General features: G+C 31.8%; 2 protein-coding genes across 2 annotated transcripts in view; both read right to left on the reverse strand.

The window, feature by feature from the left end:
• LOC147079552 (neuronal calcium sensor 2) overlaps positions 1-12087 on the reverse strand; it is a 285081-nt gene extending 272994 nt beyond the window's left edge. Inside the window, exons 1-3 of the mRNA XM_085941658.1 lie at positions 11952-12087; positions 10827-10888; positions 10376-10412 (exon numbers count right to left, since the gene is read on the reverse strand). The gene's annotated coding sequence lies outside the window, so the exon portion shown is untranslated. The remainder of the gene's footprint in view (positions 1-10375; positions 10413-10826; positions 10889-11951) is intronic.
• The window catches only part of Nca (neurocalcin homolog), a 299269-nt gene extending 284748 nt beyond the window's left edge, over positions 1-14521 (reverse strand). Inside the window, exon 1 of the mRNA XM_085941912.1 lies at positions 14415-14521. The gene's annotated coding sequence lies outside the window, so the exon portion shown is untranslated. The remainder of the gene's footprint in view (positions 1-14414) is intronic.
• Between the last annotated feature and the right edge of the window lie 9162 nt (positions 14522-23683).

Genomic DNA, 23683 nt, shown 5'->3' on the forward strand with positions numbered 1-23683 from the left:
GGATAAGTCGAATAAATTGAGTATGCCATACAACATACCTGAATAAATAAGAAAAGAGACAAGTCGAATTGATACCTCTGAATTAGGTACTAAACTCGACATAGAAACATTTGGAATTAACTAAAAAAAACTTATGTATATTTTATGTAGTTATAGAAACATGTGGATCTTTCTTATCTCTTTCTTAAGGCTATAACCTCAGTTGAGGCACGGTCTAAAAAGATCGTGGCTAGGCGATGCGCGGATTGCTGGTCGCGGGTGCAAACGACGCATGTCAAATGAAACATAATTTGTCATATAAATCCAACATGTGTCCATTTAATGTTCTGTTTATTGTTTTATCAGTAACAATAATAATATATTCATTGACATGTTTTCTTTTTAAAGTAAATGGGTAACGTTTTTAGTCATCTTTACACGATTTAAGAATTAATACGCCCGTCGCCATCACGAAACAAATTGACGTGTTTCCAGCTCGGCGTTCTCTCTCCGAATGGCAGCGAGTCCAAAATTTCGTCGCACCTATAGTTGAAAATCATTTGCCGTTTCACTGATGTATCACCTTAAGTGCGGCGCTAGTTATCTTCATACAAATATGACTTACAATTATTACAGATCGACAGTTGCATACTATTAAAAGTATCGCTAATTTACCATTTTATATGTATTACTTACGGGTGGTGTTATAATAAATCGATTCATAAGAACTATTCGTGACAAATTTGTATTGTATTTATGTTTACCAAAATCTTGTACTCATTTTTTTTTAGATAAGTCATTTTGAACATTATAATATAATTGTTTCGTATCGATTTTTCACCGCCGGTTACTACTTGTATTAAGAATTATAAGAAAATAACGTGAACAAGAGTTTTAAAAAAAATACCTTATTTCGGTATTAAGACATCATAAAATAAAATGTTACAATGTTACGGAAAATATTTGTTCATTGTATCAATATGTATGTAGGTAAATACGTTTACGGCCTCAGAATAAGGTATATCAAAGTGATTACATACAATTAGTAACATGTATTGTAAACCAATCATTGACCCACTGTACATGCGTCATCATCATCCTGAATGAGCGTTGTTTCTTCACGATTGGATCAGTGTCGACTAGTCAATACAATATAAGGTTGTGGAATTTGTCAAAAATCGGTATTTGAATATCATCGTTATGAAAAAATGTTGTACGGGAACCTAAAAACTAGAGTACTGGACTGACTCCACGGTCTCTCAATTGGAATACAACGTACTATCATATACAAAATTAAAGTAATTAGCATGTTAACAAATACACATGTCATAGTATAGGGATTATAGACCACAGAAAGAGCACAAGTACTGTTGTTAATATAAGGTTAGCAAAACTATATACAGTGATTGTTGTAGCATAAAAGTATTATTAAAATATATCAATCCATATTATCTATATGCTTAGTGTGGAAACAATTAATATAAAGATATTGAGCCATTAAATTTACAATTTTCATTACGACTTTATTAACATGAACGGTGAGTGACTTTTAAGGTAGGTATACATTAATATTTGGTTTTCATTTCTAAAAAAAGAGCGATGTCTCTGTGACTTCCATATGTACTAGGGCACTAGGGCTTGCTTGCATTCTGGCAGTACTTTACAGTAACGAGTCACGTCACCTTAGCCGGGTCGCACATAAAAAATCGTCTCAACTGGAATGCGGTCATAAATCAAAACCACTAGCAGTGTTGCAACTACCTTCCGTGCGCACAGGCGAGGCAATGCTGGTAGATGGAGGATGGTGTCGACGGGAGGAATGACAAAGCAGCATCTGCACATGCGCCAATGCAACATGTTGTTATTCTATATGCGATACTTAAATATATATGACAAATTAAAAATTCAAGGCTTTCACAAAAATTTTTGTTCGTTCATTCAACGTGTAAGTCAACTGGATTCCGATGTCCAGGAAATACGCTATACCTATACCATATTATACAAAAATGGGATGCTGACATAACGTGTGAAGATTTATAAGGAGGCGGTTATTATGAACACTTTGAGGCGTCACGTGGTGGCGATATGTTCCGTCGAAGAAAAAATAAAGTAAGTAGGTAATAAATTATTGTTTCATTACAGAAAACTTGTAAAGATTTCGCGATGCTATTTAAAAGATATCTCAATTATTCGTATAACTTCGCCTGCGTTGCTTATAAATATTCGTATTAAAAAAACAGTTTAACATTGAGAATCTATTTTTAAAGAAATCGTTATTCTATTCTTGCCGAATATATTACAAATATTATTAGAACGGTAGCAAAATATGATAGCAAAATGACTGAGCGCTTGTATATTCGATAAAGGTGTTGAAATTGTTTGACTAACATGAATCCAACTCGGGCGAAGGTTACGCATACAATAAAGATTTTTTAACTACCGATCGACATTTAAACTCTTCCGCCAGGGCCGAATTAGGCGTGTTAAACCTATTGTTGCGTGTAATGATGCACGGGCTCGGGCACGCGGGCTCGCCGCGGGTTATTTTGGGCCCGGTTCATTGGCGCGAATGTTCGGAAAATCGGGAAAATTTTAAAAATATAACAATAATTTCATTACTCCGGCCATGCCCGAAACACGGTTTTAAAACAAACCCAAGCCGATAAGCGAAAGACCGGCGACACAATGATTAGCTTCAAACCCTTCTAAATTTATCGCCGATCGTTGATAACCAACGATTCGGTGTAGGTACGTCAGTACCTATCGTATAATATGTGTATATACGTAATATTTCATTGTATTACCCACATTAAAGATATACGAATGGTTGAATATCAGTTTTAACTTAACATACGGTGAGATTTATTAGTTTAGGTGAGATTCAAAATTTAATCCAAACAATACGCAATTTAAGGTAATACAAAAAAACCGATGCTAAAATATATCAATATATTATACTGAAGAAAGATAAAAAAAAAACTACACATTTGAACTGTTTGTTTTTCATATAATAAACGGGGTGATAAGATGTGTGAAAATTTAAAAGTGAGATTCTCATCGTTTAGAATTCATTCATTCAGTATGGCACCAGGTTATCAGTAGCAAAGGAAGTAGAGACACTGATAAAATTGATGTGATCAATCTCGTTCATGTTACTTATTATAAATTTCCAGTTGCTTATTTATACTGTCTGTCATCGCGTGAAAGTATTACCAATAAATACCATGGCGTGTTTTCAAATTTGATTGCGACCACCAAATCATTCAGATAATTTTCAAATAAATGTTAATAATACAACCGAAAATGTTGTTTTGATTTTTGATTTTGGCGGTGTTCATACATATCTTTTAATAATTAGCAATTCAGCGTACATTTATCGGTGAATATGATTTTGATAACACTATTAACACCCACGGTGGCCGCGCGGCTTAAGCGTTAGATTATCACGCCGTGGGTCTCAGGTTCGCATCCTGGGTCTGGAAAGTACACGTATTGTTTTTTTTTTTAATTTGTGTGTGAGTCAGAGTATGGACCTAATAGGTTGAGCAAGTGGCTGACATCCATTTTCTCGTAAAAAAACAAAATCCGTTAATACAAACCTCTACTCTGTGGAGGCCCATATGATCCTATTCGGATCGGACATGGTCGGAAATTTATAAGAAGGTTTTATAATATCTCTAGTTTTAATAGTTTTTTTTATAACATAAGCATAATATTATGTACTTACATATACTAAATGCATACGTCATGTAATTATTACCTATTGTTTGTGTAATGGATTTAACTCAACATAATACGTACCTACTTGATCCAAAATTTACGATTACAGCAAAAAAAATTACAAACTATACCTCAACGTAATTATTTTATTGCTGACAAAATAAAGGAAGTAAATTTCCTTATATTAAAAAAACTCTTGTGTTGAGTAGATACGATCAAATTTTTGAATTTAGAACGTAAACAAAATAACAGGTAGTATCTAAAGTGTTTATTTAATTTTGTGGTATTGTTACTTTTTTTATACGGTATAGTTGTATCAGAATATGAGTTGGATTAGCTTACTTTATAATATGAGGGTTTGAAATGCGCCATTTGGTTTCAGACTATGGTAATCTCCCGCATGTATTGTGGGCGAAATGAAATAGCTCGGGATTAATAATAAGCAAAATTGATCGAATCGCGAATATTTACGAATGAACCGCCCAGAGCGCTTTTAATTTCCGACCAGATAGGGGAAGAAATGTATGGGAAGGCTAATCGGAAACTTCCCCACAAAGCTAAAAAGGACAGAAGTATCTTATTCGTTTTGTAATCAGTAAATAAAACTTGACTTTTCGATTTAAATTGAAATAATATAAATACGCTCTCAAACGTTATTCAAAAAAAAATTAGGACCTGATAAATTTATTATTTTAACAAATTCTTATAAAAAATACCCATATACATATATTATTAATGGCAATATTTATTTACAATTCGAACAGTTCGTCAGTGATTCCACGTCACTGCAAAATCGATTATGTTTATTATGAAATCCCTTCATTTTGAAACGTAGGTAGGTATATTTTTCAATGAAAACGTTAATTGAAATTTCTTCATAGCCTTTCAGCTATATATATACATAATGTCGAATCAGCACAGTTCGTAATTTAAAGACATCGTTAAATTATTAAAAAGACAGATACAACATACATAATACTAGCTTTGTAAAAAATCTATAAATAAGAAGCACTGGCAAGCTTCTTTAGTATGTGGCTGTCTCGCTCAATCATCATTATAAATCGCAAAAAAAAAACAATAGACATTAATAATTATAGAATATTTTTCTCCGTTATTGCATCATAATAGTGGTGATATGCAGTACCTTCTGCTACGCAGAACACTATAAACTACTGTCTCGCTTCATCATTGTTATGAAACCATGATAATGAAATTTATAAGTATAGTAATACGCGAGGAATGACGATAATTACGTATGACATTGTCTAATAATTAATCAATGATCGAAGAGTGCCACACTCCAGCGTTACTACAAGAACGATCTACATGCGGCATATCTGAAATATCTAGAATCGGGGGAAATGTCATGACCTTTCTGTACCTACACGCCAATGCTCAGGGTCGGATTTCAGGTTGAAGGTGTCCGGGCTAATACATATTGGGGCTTTAAAAAATATAATATTCCATGTGATATTATTCGTTCATGCACTCAATCATTACCAATTTTGGCCTATGGTATTGCGTTAATAATTTTTATTTCGTGACACAATATATTGTAGCAAACCGAAATTTATTTTCCGATACATCTCCTTCGTCATAAGATTGTGTTCGGCTTCGTAATTTTACGTGATTCTTTTTTAATTGTGCCTATAGGTCTGTAGTCTCTTTAGCTCCAAGTATGTCAAATTCAGACCGTCCGATGATGTAATGTGATAAGTGAAGTGATATATTATGATCTAGCAAGGTTTCCCAATAATTTTAGTCACGGGCAGGCGAAAATTTCGTTAAATTTCTTCTGTTCAAATTCCGCTTCATGAAGAAAATAATTTTGTTTTGCTCCACAGCTGCGATCTAAAATGACAAAATGACAATCTTATCTCAAATTAGATTCTAGACAACAAGAATGTAAGTAAATTATCGCGATAATAACTGTTTACACGTAAAAGTGCTGACTGTCTCTCCAATCTCTTCAAGCGTAAACGAGACGCAATGTTGTCATTGTATGGTTTTTGACAGGTTCAGACAGGTTCGGACAAGTTCGTAGATAAACGTAAAAAACGTAAAAACGGTAAACGTAAAAATATTCTGTGCGGTGTAGTTCGTATTTCTTCCGGCAGGTTCGCCACTATCGTTCTACTGCGCATGCGCACCGCCATGCAAGTACCAATTATTGCGTGAAAATTCAAAAGCTTCTGAACTTTTTTTGATACATGCATGCAATCTTGCAACTTGCACGGTAATACCTATTTACACATGCATTTTCATATTATGGCAGCGATAACACGTACTGTCAGCAGTAAATCCATGGACGTATAAACGGGTTATAATTATATGTAAAATTATGATTATGGTTCAACCAACAAAAACTAAAAAAAAACGATACTTAGGTAATATTTCAATGGCTGAAAAACGAGATTGCAAACCGTAGCGCCCAGTATTGGAAATTATTTTAGACAATAATTGACAGTCTAATTTTATGCCCATCCCAAAGCCATTCGAATAACTTGTCATGTGTGCATCTCAGATTAACGATCAGCAGGTCCGGGGTCAACTCTCGGCCGGGTCACATTTCACATGATTTATTCAATTGAACGTTATTATGTAACAAGGTCTAGTGCTGGGACTATTATTGTAACAATTATCGACCATTTTTTTCTCGATGCAATCTCAATGGAAAATAATTTACCAAAAGTTATTCACACATGTCATCTCTACTGATTTATTCTTCGAAAAGAACGGAGGCGTATTTTAAACACAGATCGAAGATGCTAAGCCAAAAGGTCGTATGTGACGTTTTGACGAAAATTACTTCTTGACGCAGTTAAGACCGTTTATAATGTTTTCAAAAAGTGTGTCAGCACCAGTTATTCCGTGACGGAGTTACCACATTTTTTGATATATATAAGGAAAAATACATTATGCTGAAAACAATTAGGCTCTTATTTAAAATATTTTTTATAAGATGATTTTTTTATAAAATTAATTTATCATAAATTTATCACTTAGTAAATGCTGAATATCTTGAAAATATTACAAATTACTTAAGCCCTTTTGCCTTGCTAATCTCAAAATATAGGGAGATAGTTAATTATTACAATAAGAACTTTTAACTTATAGCAAACCTTAGAAGTGGCCAATAGAAATATTAAATTGGAACTACAAAAATGTTTTGTTTTTAATTTAGATTAGATAACATAAATATTTTTTTTCATGAATTCTAACAATATGTTGGTTGGTACCCATGATTATTTTCGCTTGTAACTACTATGCTGTCTTCTACACCATGCCGCCATACGAGTGAACGAATGATTGGATTATACCAAAAACTTCATTGTCTTCTGTAATCGATTTTTGGAGGAAATGAAAAAAAAATCGTAGAATAAATATTTTACATTGTTTTATTACATATTATTCCAGAAATCGGTTTATTATGTAGCGAATATTGATTAGAAATTTCCGGATATCTGTGTGCATAAACAGAATTGTTGACCACAAAAGAAACCACGACATTTAACGGAATTGCCAATTGTTTTTAATACTACCAACTTTACTGACATGTGACTTTTCCGCAATGTGTATTTAATAAAATGTACAACAGTACCTATGTGAAATATATTATATTTTTTAAATATCTCATTTATTTTATACATTATATCGTCACTGTATATTAAATACCTCCTATGTGGTTTAAGTCATATTCTGATATAATTGAAAAAATACTGCTTTGAAAAATATTTGTAAATGATATTTATTTTTAACCTTTTTCATAGGATATATTTACTATTTAAATGAATAATAGTGGATTTTTCCATGTTTTTCGCACATAGGATTAATTTTATATGCACTGTATTGAACACGATAAATCATAATAATATGTTAACACATTTTAATACTGACTTTTCATTTGGAAGTTGGTGTGAAAAATTAACAATTTAAGTGAATTGAATTGAATGTGGTGAACTTACAACCAACAAAGTAGGTATTGTGTAATCATTAATACTGATTTAATTTCCATCAGATCTTGGAAGGAATTTTCCGGTTATCTCACATAAAACTCCACCAGTATAAGTTGTCCTCTGAGTGAGGGCGCCACATGCTAATATTTGACGTATCATTCAATTCTTTTTATACTGTTATCAGGTTAGTTCTAAATTCGAACACCTGACGATTTATAATGGTATGTGGTCTTTCCACAAGTGATATAATACATTATGGTAAAGAAAAAAATGCGCATCACGTGGTATCAATAACTCATTTTCGTCAAAATCGCCACATAGGAGGTATTTATACAGGAACGATAATATGATATTTCAATAGTGAACAAACCAAAATATAATTGTATATATATAGTTATGGGTTTGTGCATGTTTGCTATGCATACAGGGTCAGATTAAGTCATAAGCTTTATGAGCAATATTTATACAGGGGACTAAATTTAATTTTGAAATTATTTTGCTGAAATTTTCTGGTTGAATTTTCAACAATTTCAACAATCAACGAAACACATAAGTTTCAGATATTGAAACTGGATTTTCACCAGAAAGTTAATAATTTTTATGAATCTATATAATATTTATGATAATTACTGAGATTACTAATGAGACAGGGGAGAAGAGTTTCTGCAAAATGGAACATCCTAATAATACACACAAGTCAAGTCGACAATGGCACCAGAATTGCTTTCATAGCAATTAAAAATGATATTCTACAAATCTTCCAATGTACCTACTAATTTTTCAGAGGAATATATTCAAAAAAAAAATAATATGCAAACAAATAATGTTTAACACTGCGGACCTTTTAATTAATATTTAATTACCACATTTAAATAACATGCTAATTATATTTAATGGCCACCTGATGGGCAACACACCATTTGCGTTAGACGCAGTAAATGGGTTAAACTCTAATAATTATTGTTGTCGGATTTTTTTTTTACTTTTGAAAATAATACAGGGTATCACAGTACCAGCAGCCTTTACTTACTGTGTAAAACCAATTCATATTTTTTTTTAATCAGTATATGTATTTGGATCTAAGAAACAACCCAGAACGCTTGAGCGAATATCTTACATTTAATACTCGAAAAAAGGGTACGTCTTAAAAATCTTCATATAGTATGGTGAATGTGATGATAATTTTATTAATAAAACAGTTGATAATAATATTTAGTAACCAAAAATAAATGTATGCCATCATGATACACTCATTAACGCTGCTGAAACCGATTTACAAAATCTTCAATCCCATTTCTGATGACATTTATTTAAATACCTAAATCTAGATGGTAGATTGAGAGCTGTTAAATACACCACTGTATTTACTACAATACCAATCAGCCTTTATGAGTTTTAGCGAATTTGGTATTGTACTGGACATAAAATAACATATTATTACATTAAGTGACAAAGAGACGGATACAAAAATAGTTCAATACGTATCTCCTGATGGCACTGTCTTCGATCCATGTCAGTGGAATGGAAATTTACTTGTGTTCGAGGTCTCCTGTAAAGTAGAGAAAAATGGGATAGGTTTCTTTGACCTTAAGGAGCCGAACTATGATTGCCCACAGAAAACATGTCCATTTCATACCAGTGCAAGTACAGGAATCCTTTAAACGAGCGAAGTAAACAAAATTACACAGGTTTCGCTTATATTTGAGATTAGGATATAGACATCTGCCACAATGGGTAACTACGTCATCGGATAAGTCAATATTTGAAACCAAATCAAATGTAATAAAAAATATCATAGAGGCATATTACCATAGGATTCATGTTACTATATTGACCTTAATACGATGGTTTTTTTTTTAATGATGCCCAAATTATCAGTACAACACTGTAAGAAATATGACTAGCCAATTAATGACATCATGCTGAGTTACCATGGTAACCAATCAATAAGCCAACACAAATGTGGTACCTATCTATAATTGGTTTGATATCATAGTAACATAAAAATATCAAGACATTCCCAAATATTATGACCGTTGTTTTTTTAGAATTCCTAAACATCTGATAAAGCATTTACATGGTATCCCCTATCTCAAAAGGAATTATCCAACACTTATTTTTTTTGTCTGCTCATAACATAATATAGTATCTAAATATAGGAAAGGTATCCCATGAGTGATGATGATGTAATCACTCTATTAGATATTGATTTATTTAACGCTGTATAATTTTAACCATCATAGTGATCATCAGGCCAATCGGCCCAATTGATGGTTGAACCAACGTGATAAGTTTTCGTTTCAGTATCTACTTAATTTAGTAAAATAGAAGAATAGTTTTGATGTGTTTACATCAACTGGTTAGCCCCATTGTCGGTGTAGTAACGCATATTAATGAGAATATTAATATTCCGATTGAGTGCGAGACTTGCAATTTGTTCGGAACAGTGCCATAAACATCATTCTAATATTACTATACAGACAATTATGCCAACATAGGTTTAGTATGATGCAACCCAAGAACACAATAAATTACTTGAATAAAAATTTCTTCCTCATACAGCATGTATGAAAATGAAAAAGACAGATGATAAAAATATCTCCTTAGTAAAATTTATTGAAATGGAATGTACCTATAGCAAATGGAATCATACAAAATTTCAGTTGGAAAATTAATATCACGCTTATGAAATAATCTTAATTAAAAAAATATTTACTCACCATAACTGCTAGGCCATTAGGGTTGATTGTTGGTTTGCTATAAAAAAAAAAGAATAATTAGTGTATATTTTTTTAATTCAACTCCACAATGTTACCGCAAAGCACAGCCACCAGCAGTTTCTATTCACTGCTTGTGCGATGCAGTGAACGTCCCATGCTAACAAAATGAGAAATGCAGTATCTTGTAACCACCGATGACTATAGTTTAATGATTGTGCATGGCCTAAGTAATTTTGAAGTAAATACCTAATACTTAAGTTTTCAGAAATAAGCTAAGATGATTCTGAAAGATGTAAAAAAATTCTAATATGTGTTCATTAAGTTGTAAAAATAAAATCTATCTGTATTTTACAAATATTTAATGTCAGGTTTATGCATTTTTTTCAAACTTTCCTATACAGGGCAGGAAACAGCAAAAGAATACAATAAATGATTAAAATATTATATTTACCAAAGTAGCAGGTACGTTGTCATCTTATATATTGTATTTCGGAAGACCCAACTCCTCATCCTCTAAAAAAAGGTAATTAAATAATGTAGTAATGTGTTTACAAACAACCAAGAATCCAAAATTACTCATTATATAAAATATCTTGATGTGCGGAAGTTTGAAGAACTAATAGCTCACAATACGCCAGCAATACACACATTGTGACAGTAACACCAAGGTCACGCCTCGAGTTATAGTTGTCAGTCTATAAATGTATATTATGAATAATTATATTCTTTAGAATAATCTCTACTCGCAAGAGTTATTTAGCGACAAGGTTGCAACTATTTTATTAGCAGGGTAATTAGTGAAAGATATATGACGTAACCATTGGTAGGGTAATTTGTGAAAAGTATAATAATATGACGAAACCAAAAAATCTCATTTCAAATTGTCTGTCTGGCAGCACTCTTGATAGTTTTACTGTGGATATGAAAAAATCAATGTGATTTTACTTCAACAGTACCTATAATATTAGTTAAGTATATTAACTTCCATTTTTTTTTCAATTGATAGCTATTTCAGTTCTCACACCATTATCAAGATTATTCTGTAAGTGGTTTCGTAGAGATTAGCAGTTTTTTTTATGAGAAATGAATGTCAGGCACCTGCTCAATCCAAAAGGTATAAGGCTCAGGTCCAAAAAATAATATGTGAATTTTACGACACCCAGGATTTGAACCCAAGACTATCCACTTATCAAGCGGATATAACCACTAGGCCATCGTGGGAAATATAGTTGTTCTTAAATCAAAATGAAGAATGAAAATAACAATTTGTACTAAAACTTAAATATCACGACCATAATCAGGGGCTGATTGGTCGGGCGGGTAACTGGAGGAATTCTTGTAGACTGATGAACCCCAAATGCTTTTTTTCAGTCAACAATTGAATTCATTTATATAATTTATAATTTTATTACGCGCGGTTTGACTACCAAGATTAAAATTTCTCCGGTCGGTCTCTAGTCACCAATCAGCCCCCAATCATAAGTTACGTGACAATGTAATTACTGTTTATGTTCATGATTCTTAGTATAAATTCTAATTTAAATAATTTATTACTTATTAGTGATATACTACTCACCTAATAAAGAATGAAGAAATCATGTCGTCAGTAGGAAGATATTATTGGCCAAAGAGAAATATCTTGAAAACCGGATTCCACATGAAGAATCATCGTACATCAACATCTTTTTGTTAAATATATCGATACAATGTTTCTATCCTATTTCAATCTTAGAGTAACTATTCAAAAAGATACATTCGTCTATTTTATCTTCAACACAATATGGATTTAATATAGACAACAATAGAATTTGCAATTCCGAATGAATGCACTTTTAGTCAAGTCTATTTTTGTTATGTATATCTATATATATATTCAATTGTTATTTTACAAAAGTACACAAATAAATCTGCGTTATTTACCATATTGAATACAAATTATGTCACACAATAATGAGTAGGCATTCAAATTTAATTTTGATGATTGGAATTCATCTTTGGATAAAATATATTCTTAATATTTATTATCTTATAACTTTATTAATTATAAAATATATCAAAATAATGTATCATTATAAAGTGCAATAATATAGTAAGATATTTTATAATATAATCGACACTGAATGCAAACAATATTTATTTATTTGATTGAAAGTATCAATTTATATAGTTACAAGAAATATAAACTAGAAGATTGAACCAATATTTACATAGCTACTTATAAAATTTAATTAGTATCATTCTTTCTTGGTTGGTTATTGATAGAATTATACAAATGTGCATTATTATTGTGACACTGCCAATTTTTTTTTTTAATCTCTCTTTAATAAAACTCGGTGAATTTACAAGATATTTAAGTACGTAAAACAAGAAATATACAAATGACAAGAATTTATTGAAAATACATAAAAAGAAACCGATAACTTAATTGATTAACTTGTATTTTTCCACCATAGGTAGGTATTATATATATATTTTTTTAATTAATGGTCTCCATCGTAATTTTTATAAGTAGTACTTACTTACTTAATGAATTTATTTCATATATATTTTTTGTTAATTTACCCAAGAAAGAATGGTAAAGAGTTACATTCACACTTTGTCAAAAAATACAATTTATCTTCAAAAGAAGGTGGGTACTTATTAAAGAACCTTGGTCAATGATAAGTATATAATAATATGCCAATATTTTTTATATCAAAGTATACAGGAATACGTATAAATTATACTGTATTTATTTTATTTTTTTATATAGCTTAATAATTATATGTCATCATATTCCAGGATCTTTTAAGTATAATACATTATTCAGTTTTTAGCATTCAATTTTATCAATAACATAATAATTTGCTTGAATAATGATTTAGATTTACTCGCTTTAGTGGGAAACTATAAATTAAGAAATGGTTTTATTCAGTATAATATTTTGTATCAAGATTTTAAATCATGTTTTCTTAAAAAAATATATGAGATTATTAAGTGGAATATGTTTGGACTACCAACGGTGTCTGGATATAATTATAACAGATATTAATTGATTTTTGTTAGATTTTCACTAACATAAACATTGCAAAACAAAGATGAAATACTGCAATATGTTATGCGTATCTTTAACAAGTTAGGAGAAATTTAAATATGGAATAATGTATTATCTTTAAATACTTGTTTTGAAATGATATTATCATGTACTTGTGGTGATTTCAATTAAAAATAATAGATAGATACACCAATATGTTAAGGAAACTGCTGGTTGTTGATCAATAAATTGATTAAACATGAACTGTCGCAATAATAATGTATTGACAATCGATCGATTCTGTCATGCATTGTTGTAAATATAGGGAAAACCACTTCACTTAACGAAAATCACAAGAATTGCAGTCAATCTAAAATACAGTGGAACTGTCAAAATCAATTGAAAAATAATCTTTACCAGCAAGATGTTCACATAAACATGTTAGATAAATTTACATGTACTTGCGTTATCGTACATGGAGAGTTTGGTGATAATATAGTCAATAAAACCAGTATTCAATTATATTTGATCTAATACACAATATTATTATTCAAATGTATACATGAAAACACAATATAAACAACATTTCCTGTAATACGCAGGATTATTTTGAAACAGATTTGTATAGCTTATGAAGACGTATTTACAATTCAATTTAAATTAACAATCGTTAATGATTATTAAGGACACTATTTGTAAGATAAAATATTAGTCTTATTCAAAAACCTTGCAAATATTACAATATTAAATACTATAATCTGCCTTTAGCAGTATAACATAATATAGGTACAAGGTGTAAAATCATATGGATGATTATATACTAGGCTTTCATAATCAGTATAATGTATTTTTGTAATCAGCATCATTAAAGGGGTCTGTAACTAAATAATACGAAAATGTAATACCTATTCTAAAATAGGATTTCACAAAAATGTCAATTAAATTCGGGAACTTCATAAGCATTGACAGCTTGACAACTATTTATTCATTTATCTATTTTAAAGATGACTTGAAATATATACATACATGATTTAATTGTGACAAAAGTAACTGATAGATTTCCAGAATTATATCATTTTCACTAGTGAATGCGGCACTACAAACCAGCCATATTGGTTATTTAGTTGGCCATTGAAATATATTTCGCGGAGAATGTTGCAAGCATACAATCAATGACATTTTGAAACAGAGCTGCCATATTAAAAAAATATATCCTTTGTCAATAATAAATTTGAAGAAAAATATTCCGCGTTCGGAAAAAGACCAGTTGTTTGTTCCAGGTCTAGAATTTTATATTAAGACTAGGTATAATGTGGTGGTTGAGAACGGTAATATCCATTTCTAATAACATAACATCCATTATATACCGTCTTTGCTTTACTTCTCTGGTACATTTATGAATAAAAGTTAGGTATATTCAGTGGCGGCTCATGGATAAGATATCATGGGATGCAGCAGTTGATTAAAAATAAAAATAAATATTTATTTGGATTATATTTTACTATTAACATCAAAATAAAATATAAATTATTAATTATATTAATAAGTAGGTACCTAATTAAAATAAAGAACTTCATTAAAGCTATATTTCCTTCCTCCGCTGTCGCGCGCGTGCTCACGTACGATCGCAGAAATGGCGAAATACTGTCAGGCCGGCAGTACCGATCAAGCTCCCAGATGCTTGCCCCGCTCCCCGCACCCCTCCTTCGCCAATACGAGCATATTCGCTTACGCAGTACTGCAGTACTGCGTCATATGATAATTATTGGATGTATCGGTGCGCGGGCGAGTTTAATTCACGCTTAAATAATATTGATATTTTCATACATAAATGTATGTATATTATAATATTACATTATTATTGGACTCAATTTGCTTGGGGGTGCTGCAGTTCCGCAGTGCATATGGAGCCGCCACTGGGTATATTATAATTTACTAGATAATATAATATCTTAGGTAAGTACTTGTTTTCAGCCTCATTGTTGAAGATCATAATCTCGATCAATATTCTTTATACTTAACTATCCTTATCAACTCTCATGGCACATGTTATGGGTTTGCCAGTAAATGTGTCCACGTTCACCCTCTGCCATTTTTATTTAGGACACTGCTTAAAACAACTAATCTTTCAAAGCTTTGTAAGCCTTAGTAAACATTGTGTATGAAAAATCGTATGATACGATGTGGGCACACAAAGGATGGGCTTTCATGATGTTTAGTTTCTTCAGTATTTTGATATTGATTCTACTTTTTGTCCAAGATATCCTAAGTGACCATCACCAGCACCACATTTTAAAGATGTCTAGTATTTTTTTTCTTTTGGATTTTAAAGTCCAGGAATCCATACCATATGGCAAACCATATTTTTTCATTCCTTGAGATGTGATGATTTCTGAATATTTGTGGAGGTAGGTTATAGCCGATTTAGCCCTTTTCACTCTATATCTAATTTTTCTCTCGGAGCCGTTCGATTCACCTATTATCGAAGCCAAATACACAATATCATGCACTCTTCCAGAGTTTTATAATAGCATCCGTGATCGTAAGTTTTGCAACATTGGATAGGTACTTCTACTCATTGCGGTAAGTCTGCCATTTCAATCTGATTTTAATTTATAAATTACCCAATTAATTATGTATTATAAAAGTATATATGACTATACATATATTTTTCATAACACTTCAACAGGCCAAGAGGCCCAATGACAGTAGTGTAGTGAAGCAGTAGTATTAAGTAATTTGCAATATTTATTTATTTAAAAAAGAGACACGTTGAGTACATAACAAATTATTAATTCAGGATGTTCGCATCATGACATTTAGAATAAAAATTACAAGTAAGATCAGTTATAGAAAAAAACAAGGTAGAGAAAAAAAAACAAAGCAAAAAATAGTTTTACACAAAAAAAAATTGAAAAAAAAACAACAGTAATTCAAAAAAAATACAAATTAAACAATAAAATAGTACTTATTTAAAAAATAATATATAATGGATCGCCAAAGATACCTACATCTATAGGGAGTGCGTTGACCAGCCGCACAGCCCTCGCTATTGGTGCCTGGTGAGCCTGACATGAGGAAACAGCTTTCACCAAAAATAGGTCATGGCTGCTGCGACCACGCATGTAATTGACAGGTGCATAAAAATTCAAATTTTCTAGAATATCAGGATTGAAAACTATACCACATGAGAGCAGGGAAAAGTGCTATAAGAGCAGAAGTGACCTATGAGCTTCAAGAGAATGAAAGACGAGCATGCCTTGAACTTTAAAATAAAGATAAACTCTAAAACAAGCTTATAGGAAACCTCATAAGGACTCCAGATAATGGACTCATACTCAAGAATACTCCATACTAACGACACATAGAGTGTACGTAAAATAGTTGGATTCTTGAATGGCTTGGCTTGTCTCATGACGAATCCTAGAAGCTTGCTTGCACTCAATGCCGTAGAAGTGATGTGTGAGTGAAATGATAAACGTGAGTCAAAATTAGCCATGATCTAGAAATAGTAGTAATAGAAGTGAAACAATCACAAACACCCAGGCTTTGAGAAAAATCAAATAACTGTGACCTCACCGGGATCGAACCCAGAGTTCCCGAATGAAAGGCCAATGCCTTACACACTGCACAATGAATAATGTGTAATGAGTACTGTATAATTAGCAAGTCTCAAGCTATAAATGTTGACTAGACAGTTTCTCAACTTTTTTATATAATGTAGCTACATAAAAATATATTATAATAAACATTATTTTGCTTAGTACGTCCTTAAAATTTAATTTTCAAATGCAAACCAAATTCGCAACACAAAATCTGCAAATTCACCAAGAAGGCAACAATTTATATTGTTATTTTAGTATGGATTTGGTTTTAACCAACACGTCTTGTTTTATAAATATTTTATTATTCCCATTTAGCATTATACTATAATTTCAAATAATTATGGAAAAAGCTTTACAGCCAACTCGGAAATCAAAGGTTTAAAAAATGCTCCAAGGTCAGTTTGAACCACCGATCTTTCAATCTCGAATCGAATGCTTTACCACTGCACCGTATTCCATCAAAGTTAGATTGACAAAATATCTCCTTTTGAAGTAAATCTTTCCTATTCATGGTGCACACTAAATGCTCAGTACATGCACAATCTTTGGTAGAGTGAATCCTCGTGACAAAACACTCAAGATTTTAGACATTAAGTCACAATACCCGCTCTAAGACTTATATATCGATTATAAGACGCATGTTTTTTCCTATTTTGGTGTCTCTAAATTCGGGGTGCACCTTATAATCAATAGCATCTTACAATCGTTGTAAAATTATGATGCTGCATTGAAAAGAAAAGTTATTGTGTATTCAGAAGGGCATAGAAACAGAGCTGTAAGACGTAAATTTGTCATACGTGAAGTGAATATTCGTCATTGGTGAATTCATCATATTCCTATATTTTCTTGCAAAACAACGACCAAATGCTTTAGAGGGCCTAAGAAAGGAAAATATCCACAAGTAGATGAAGCTGTGTTACATTTTGTTATAAAAGGATGTGTAAAGGGATTGCTTATCACACGTCGAGCAATTCAACTAAAATCAAGAGAAATTTCTAAATCCCTTGGAATAGATAGATCTTTTTTATTGTGATTGTATGACTTTGTCTGTTATAATAAAGTTTCCATGTTTTTATTTTTTCTCTATAGGTAGATAAAATCAGTGACGTCCCAAGACAAAATGCCGCCCCTAAGCAGTGCCAAAATGCCGCCCCATTTTTTATACCTACCATATTTTTATCATCCTTTCATGACACCAACATCTAAGAAATGTGTTGTATGGATACATTATTAACAAGACCTATACCACTAAATCTAATTTAAATACCATCTCTACTTCAATAGACAGTCCACGGTTTCAGATATATTTTAAAATACATGTAACAACTTCCAAAGCTCGCGAGTGACTGGCAAAAATATTTGGAATTTTTTAAAATTAGGGTATGTAAGTATGTAGGTACCTACCTATAATTCAAATGTAATTCGCAAACCTGCGCATGTGCGCAAGGACGTGATGTCCAAGGACAACGGAAGTAAACTAGACATCGTAAACCCGACAAAAACATTACAGTTCTATTAAACCTTTTTAGTAATTATGAATACACTTTGTTTCCAACCAGAGAGCTGATTTTTTTTAAGGAAAGATAATTCCGTTATTACTAAGTTTAGGTATTTCTATATATAGGTACCTAATGATTCTCCTCGATTTGCCACCCTTCGGGTAAATACCGCCCCCAAGCGACGCTAAATCTGCCTACCCCCACGAGACGTCACTAACGGTGCGTCTTATAATCAAGGAAATACAGTATATCAAATTTATTGACATAAAGATTTGCAAAAAAAAAATTTTTTTGCACTTACCTCTAACTCTAACCTACCGCTTCTCAAATTATAGTTATTTGTCTCTAGCAACCATTCATCTATTTCTTAGATCGTGCTGAATCAATCACCTGGCTTCGAGATCACTCCATTGATGGATTAATATTTTATCCTTAGTAATCATGAGTTATTGAAATATGTTGGAAAAAGATTTTTAATTCAATGGTTAACTATGTACTCACTGTCATGTAAAAATACCCTCAATAAGGCTTTTGTTATATTTCTCCCAAAGACGTTGTGGATTTTATGGCACGCAAATACAGCGAAAACACTTTGTGTTTGAGGTTGAAAGTATGCCACTGATGCATCTGACAATGTTATGCTCTAATGTTGATCCTGTTCAAATAAGCCACGCTTTTGGCACACCACAATATGTTTGACATACTACCTACTTCGTTGATGGTTTTCAGATCTGTGAACAATAATTATGGATCAAGTCCATCAAAATGGAACCTGAGATATTTGGACCTAAAGTTAAAACTCCTTTTGTAAAATTCAGGAATGTTTTCACTGTATGTACTTAGCATATTTTAATAGTACATGGATCAATTAAATTAAATAGTCGAAACATAAAGTATATTCAGGCTTTATTAATATTAGCAAAAACTTCTTTATACTGATGAAGGAACACTGTCAAAATGGACATGATTCACATTCAATTTGATGTCTTATCAATACTAGTATTGCCATTTATGCGGAAAATTGTAGAGCTACGATTGTGATATTGACACACAATATAGAAATCTGTTTTATGTAGCCACTGAATCGTATTTTGATCCATAATCATTGTGAACCACCCACCTATAATTCAGATAATTGAATTATTTACCGTATACTATGTTTACCATTCGGTATGTGTATTATATTATTGCATGCACATATACAGTCGAACTTGGTTATTACGAGGAAGATGGGACCGACTGAATTTTCTCATTATAAGCGTTACTCGTTATATCAGAGAATAGGTATTTTTAAATGAGCGGTCACATAAAAAGTCGAAAATAAAAAATCTGAAAACCATCGTAAAAATTCCCGAAACAAGCATGGCGTTCATAAACTTCAAAAAAAGTTGTTTATTGTACTTACTGACTTCACAAACCTTGGATTCTTTACTTATTTCAACCATATGCATGGAAACTTTTTCAATATTGTCGGCCAAAACACCAATTAAGTAGGTACTTAGACACTTAACTAGTGTCATAAACATAATGCGATCCCGGCGGCATCCTGTCCGGTCAGATTTTATCGCTTAGGGTCGAAATGTTTTTAAACGAACGACACATTGACAGTTTTAAGAAAATTTTTGCTCGGTATATCTGATAAGTTACTCGTTATAACAGTGAATAAATGTATTCAGAAAATCATAAACTAAAATGTCAACGAATGTTTCCTCATTACATCCAAGATCTCGCTATATCCGTGATCGTAATAACAGAGTTCGACTGTAATTATTGTACTCGTCGTTATTTGGATGAACTATATTTACACTACTTGCTCTTGTATGCATCTATCCTTGAATCTGGACGACTTGTTTTCTCTTGCAGAAAGGATTCTTGATTTTTTCATGCATATACTATTTAGGCGCTGCCATATAAGTACAACAGTGTTATTGCAAATGGATATTGTGGCCACAGGAGAAGAAAAAAACTGTCAATGTTCAATTAATTACCTTCATATTCACCACTATACCCTTGATAGAAATATGTCTTTATCATCAATACCCACCCGGCACTATATTTTTTTCAAGATTTTTTCTAATAGGTATATTTCAGAGTCGTTTCTGAATTATGTACATTCAATAAATGACAACCTAGGAAACGTAAATTATTCGTTAAATGTAGTTTATTAAAAAGCATTACATTCATCAACAATATAATATCTACCAACTAAAACATATTCCTGAATACACATTGGATCATAATATAATATGTAATAACTAAAAAGATTACATATTACGTGAAAAAAATCTTTATAACATGCCTACAATTATTATTGACGTTATGTTGGTTGAAATTTTTTTCAGAATTATAAAAAAATATCTCACCGAAAACCTCGCGATAAATAAATATCCACACAAAAACTTGCATTACCAAAATCCCTAATTGTTAAATTGAAATCCTTTAAATCTGGGTCCAGATCGACGTGTACACCTCAGTTTTGAAAAAATATATGTCGTACAGACACATAAAAACTCTATCATATAATATGACAGATCATGCATATATGGGTTAAATCTTGACAAATCTTGGGCGCACCAGTAATATTTTGTTAAAAATAGTTAATACTTACCACAAATCTTGTACTGAGAATCACAAATAATACATCCTATTATTTCATCTCGTTTCCTACCAAATAATAATAATCGATAGCTATTATATAGGTATTACAACCGAAATAGCTATCGACTTAAAAACAGCCTGTAGAATTTAATATAATTTATTCTATCCTTTTGTAAAATTGTATTTTACCAAGTAAAAATGCTAACTCAATTGATAATAATCACATTTTTCCAATATTAGTGCTGGTTATTCACCGCCATACAATAAAATATGAAAATGAAAAATACTTTTGACAGGTCATTCGATTTAAAAAATCAATATAACTCTCCGATGTGGATTTTCATCCACGAGTATGAGCAAGATTGGCTGCTGCTATTCACTGACAAAGAAGAGCTGCTTTAATGGCCAGTAGAACAATACCACCAGCACCTCAACAACACTAGCAAACTAGAGCTGTTGTACAATAAAAAAGGCAGACAGCTGGAGATATTAGAACATTGAGCTACATGCCTAGATTAGGACTCGGCAGCTCATCAACAACGACATGATCAGGATATAGCAGATCGTCGAATCACATGCTTGCAGCTGTTAGGTCGAGAGAGGAGAGCTGCTACAACGAAATTTAATTGCACTACAGCAGTGTAGGCGAGTACGTCAAGGTGTTCGGACCTACTTAAAGGCATGTGATGGTAATTTATTAAGTTCAGCAAAATATCTTGGAGTTCCTCAGTAATTTTTAAACATATGTTCTGAGTCATTCTATGGTCAATAAACCACACCACATCAGCTGCTATAGGGAATAATTATTGTACCAGGCAGCTAGTATATAGTTTTTTTGATTGATGCTTCACAAAATAGGATACGGCGCTATGATTGCCTCAAGACAGTCTCAACTTGGATTGTTGTTTCTTCAAACCGATTGAATTTCGGTGTCATGGAAAGCCGGTATATACCATCCATAGGGTGTATTTGGCTAAGCTCCGGGATGCTGGAAGATTCAAAAAAACTAATGAACAACATGGATGTCTTACAAAAGAGCAGACATGGATAAAATTGAAACAAAATAACACAATAAAAATTCATTATGAATATTACTGCCCAAAATTATAATTTGTTCGCTTCAAAGCAATAGCCCTAATATTTGGATTTTTATTTTAAAGTTTTCCTGGTATATAAGGAACACATAAGGAAAGTTGTATGCCTTTTTTTAAATTGTTGGTGAGTAATATTTTCTAAATCCATAATTTTTCAGATTAGAATTAGGCAGACTCCAAAAAGAGTTGTTTGACTGAGTGGATGAGGACTTGAACTAGGCTTGAAAATTGGAGAGGATTAGCAAAGATAAGGAATCAGTCGAGAATGTGAAATCTCAAGGTGACATGTAGTGCCAAGAAAGAAGAAAAATTATTCAGATTGAGTTTGATATTTATTTTAAAAAAGTAGTTATTTTGTACAAAATATTAAATAATTATTTTAACACTCACAAATACATTCAACTTATGAAACCTACATTACATTATGATTATTGTAATATTTATTATATCAATTTACACCATGTTAACATACTAATTACATTTACATTCATTTAAACATAATACTGCTTATACCCAATGGTGACAAAAAAAATTGGGTACCTATTAGACGATAGTCACACAAAAATCACTATACATTACCACAAGGAGGAAGTCGCAGGTGAAGTGTTTATTTCAGGGACGGTTTGAAAATACGGATTATATCGTCGGTGTTTTGTAAAAAGGGCGAATAAACCAAAATGCTATTTCACAGGAGGGGGATTTTTAACGTTTGACATTTATTTATTAATTACCAGTGGTATAAATGACTCAACATGTTGATAATAAAGCTTAGAAAGAATACCTACTGTCTTCACAATAGGCTTTATAATATAATATTTTCAAAGGCCTAATATGTCACATTCGCATTTTATCCGTAACACTAAGTGGATATTCGCCCTTACGATTATCGTTCTTAAGTACTTTCCTGTGGAGATACAAATTTGCCATTTTTACACAACAAAGCTAGTGACGTACATATTGTGTTTTCATTAAAATATCAATTTCACCAAAATGGTTGATTTGCCCTTTTTACAAAACACCGACGAAATAAGTCCCTCGCATGTCCCCGCATGAACTCCCCATGTTCAAACCACCATTGTATAAACACCTGACCTGCAACTTGTAGTGAGATATAGCAGTTATGTACTATCATAATATGGCACTTAGCTTTTATTTCAAGGTAAACTCAACGGTAACTATGTATATTTAGAACCTATTTTGCTATAAAATTCCACTTTCTTATAGACAAAATTAATTCCCAATATTAATTGAATATTTTGTGACGTCATCCGGTTAACATTTAGTTTTTCGTATAATTTTGAGGTAATTTTCGCAATCGAGTGTATAAGTACACCGAAGTTAAAATGATGTATGTAAATCTTGTTTCATCCCATGCGCATGGCCGTATTCACAACGCTTTTTCGACATAGGCTTGTTCAGTACGTAACTTGGTAATTCGTTTTCAACTCTGGTATGGTTAGAACAACTTTTCTATATCAATTTTCCATTAAAATTTTAAT

Source organism: Rhyacophila brunnea, unplaced genomic scaffold, assembly GCF_057557595.1.
Source record: "Rhyacophila brunnea isolate RB1 unplaced genomic scaffold, BYU_Rbru_1.0 scaffold_1, whole genome shotgun sequence".
Classification (NCBI taxonomy): domain Eukaryota; kingdom Metazoa; phylum Arthropoda; class Insecta; order Trichoptera; family Rhyacophilidae; genus Rhyacophila; species Rhyacophila brunnea.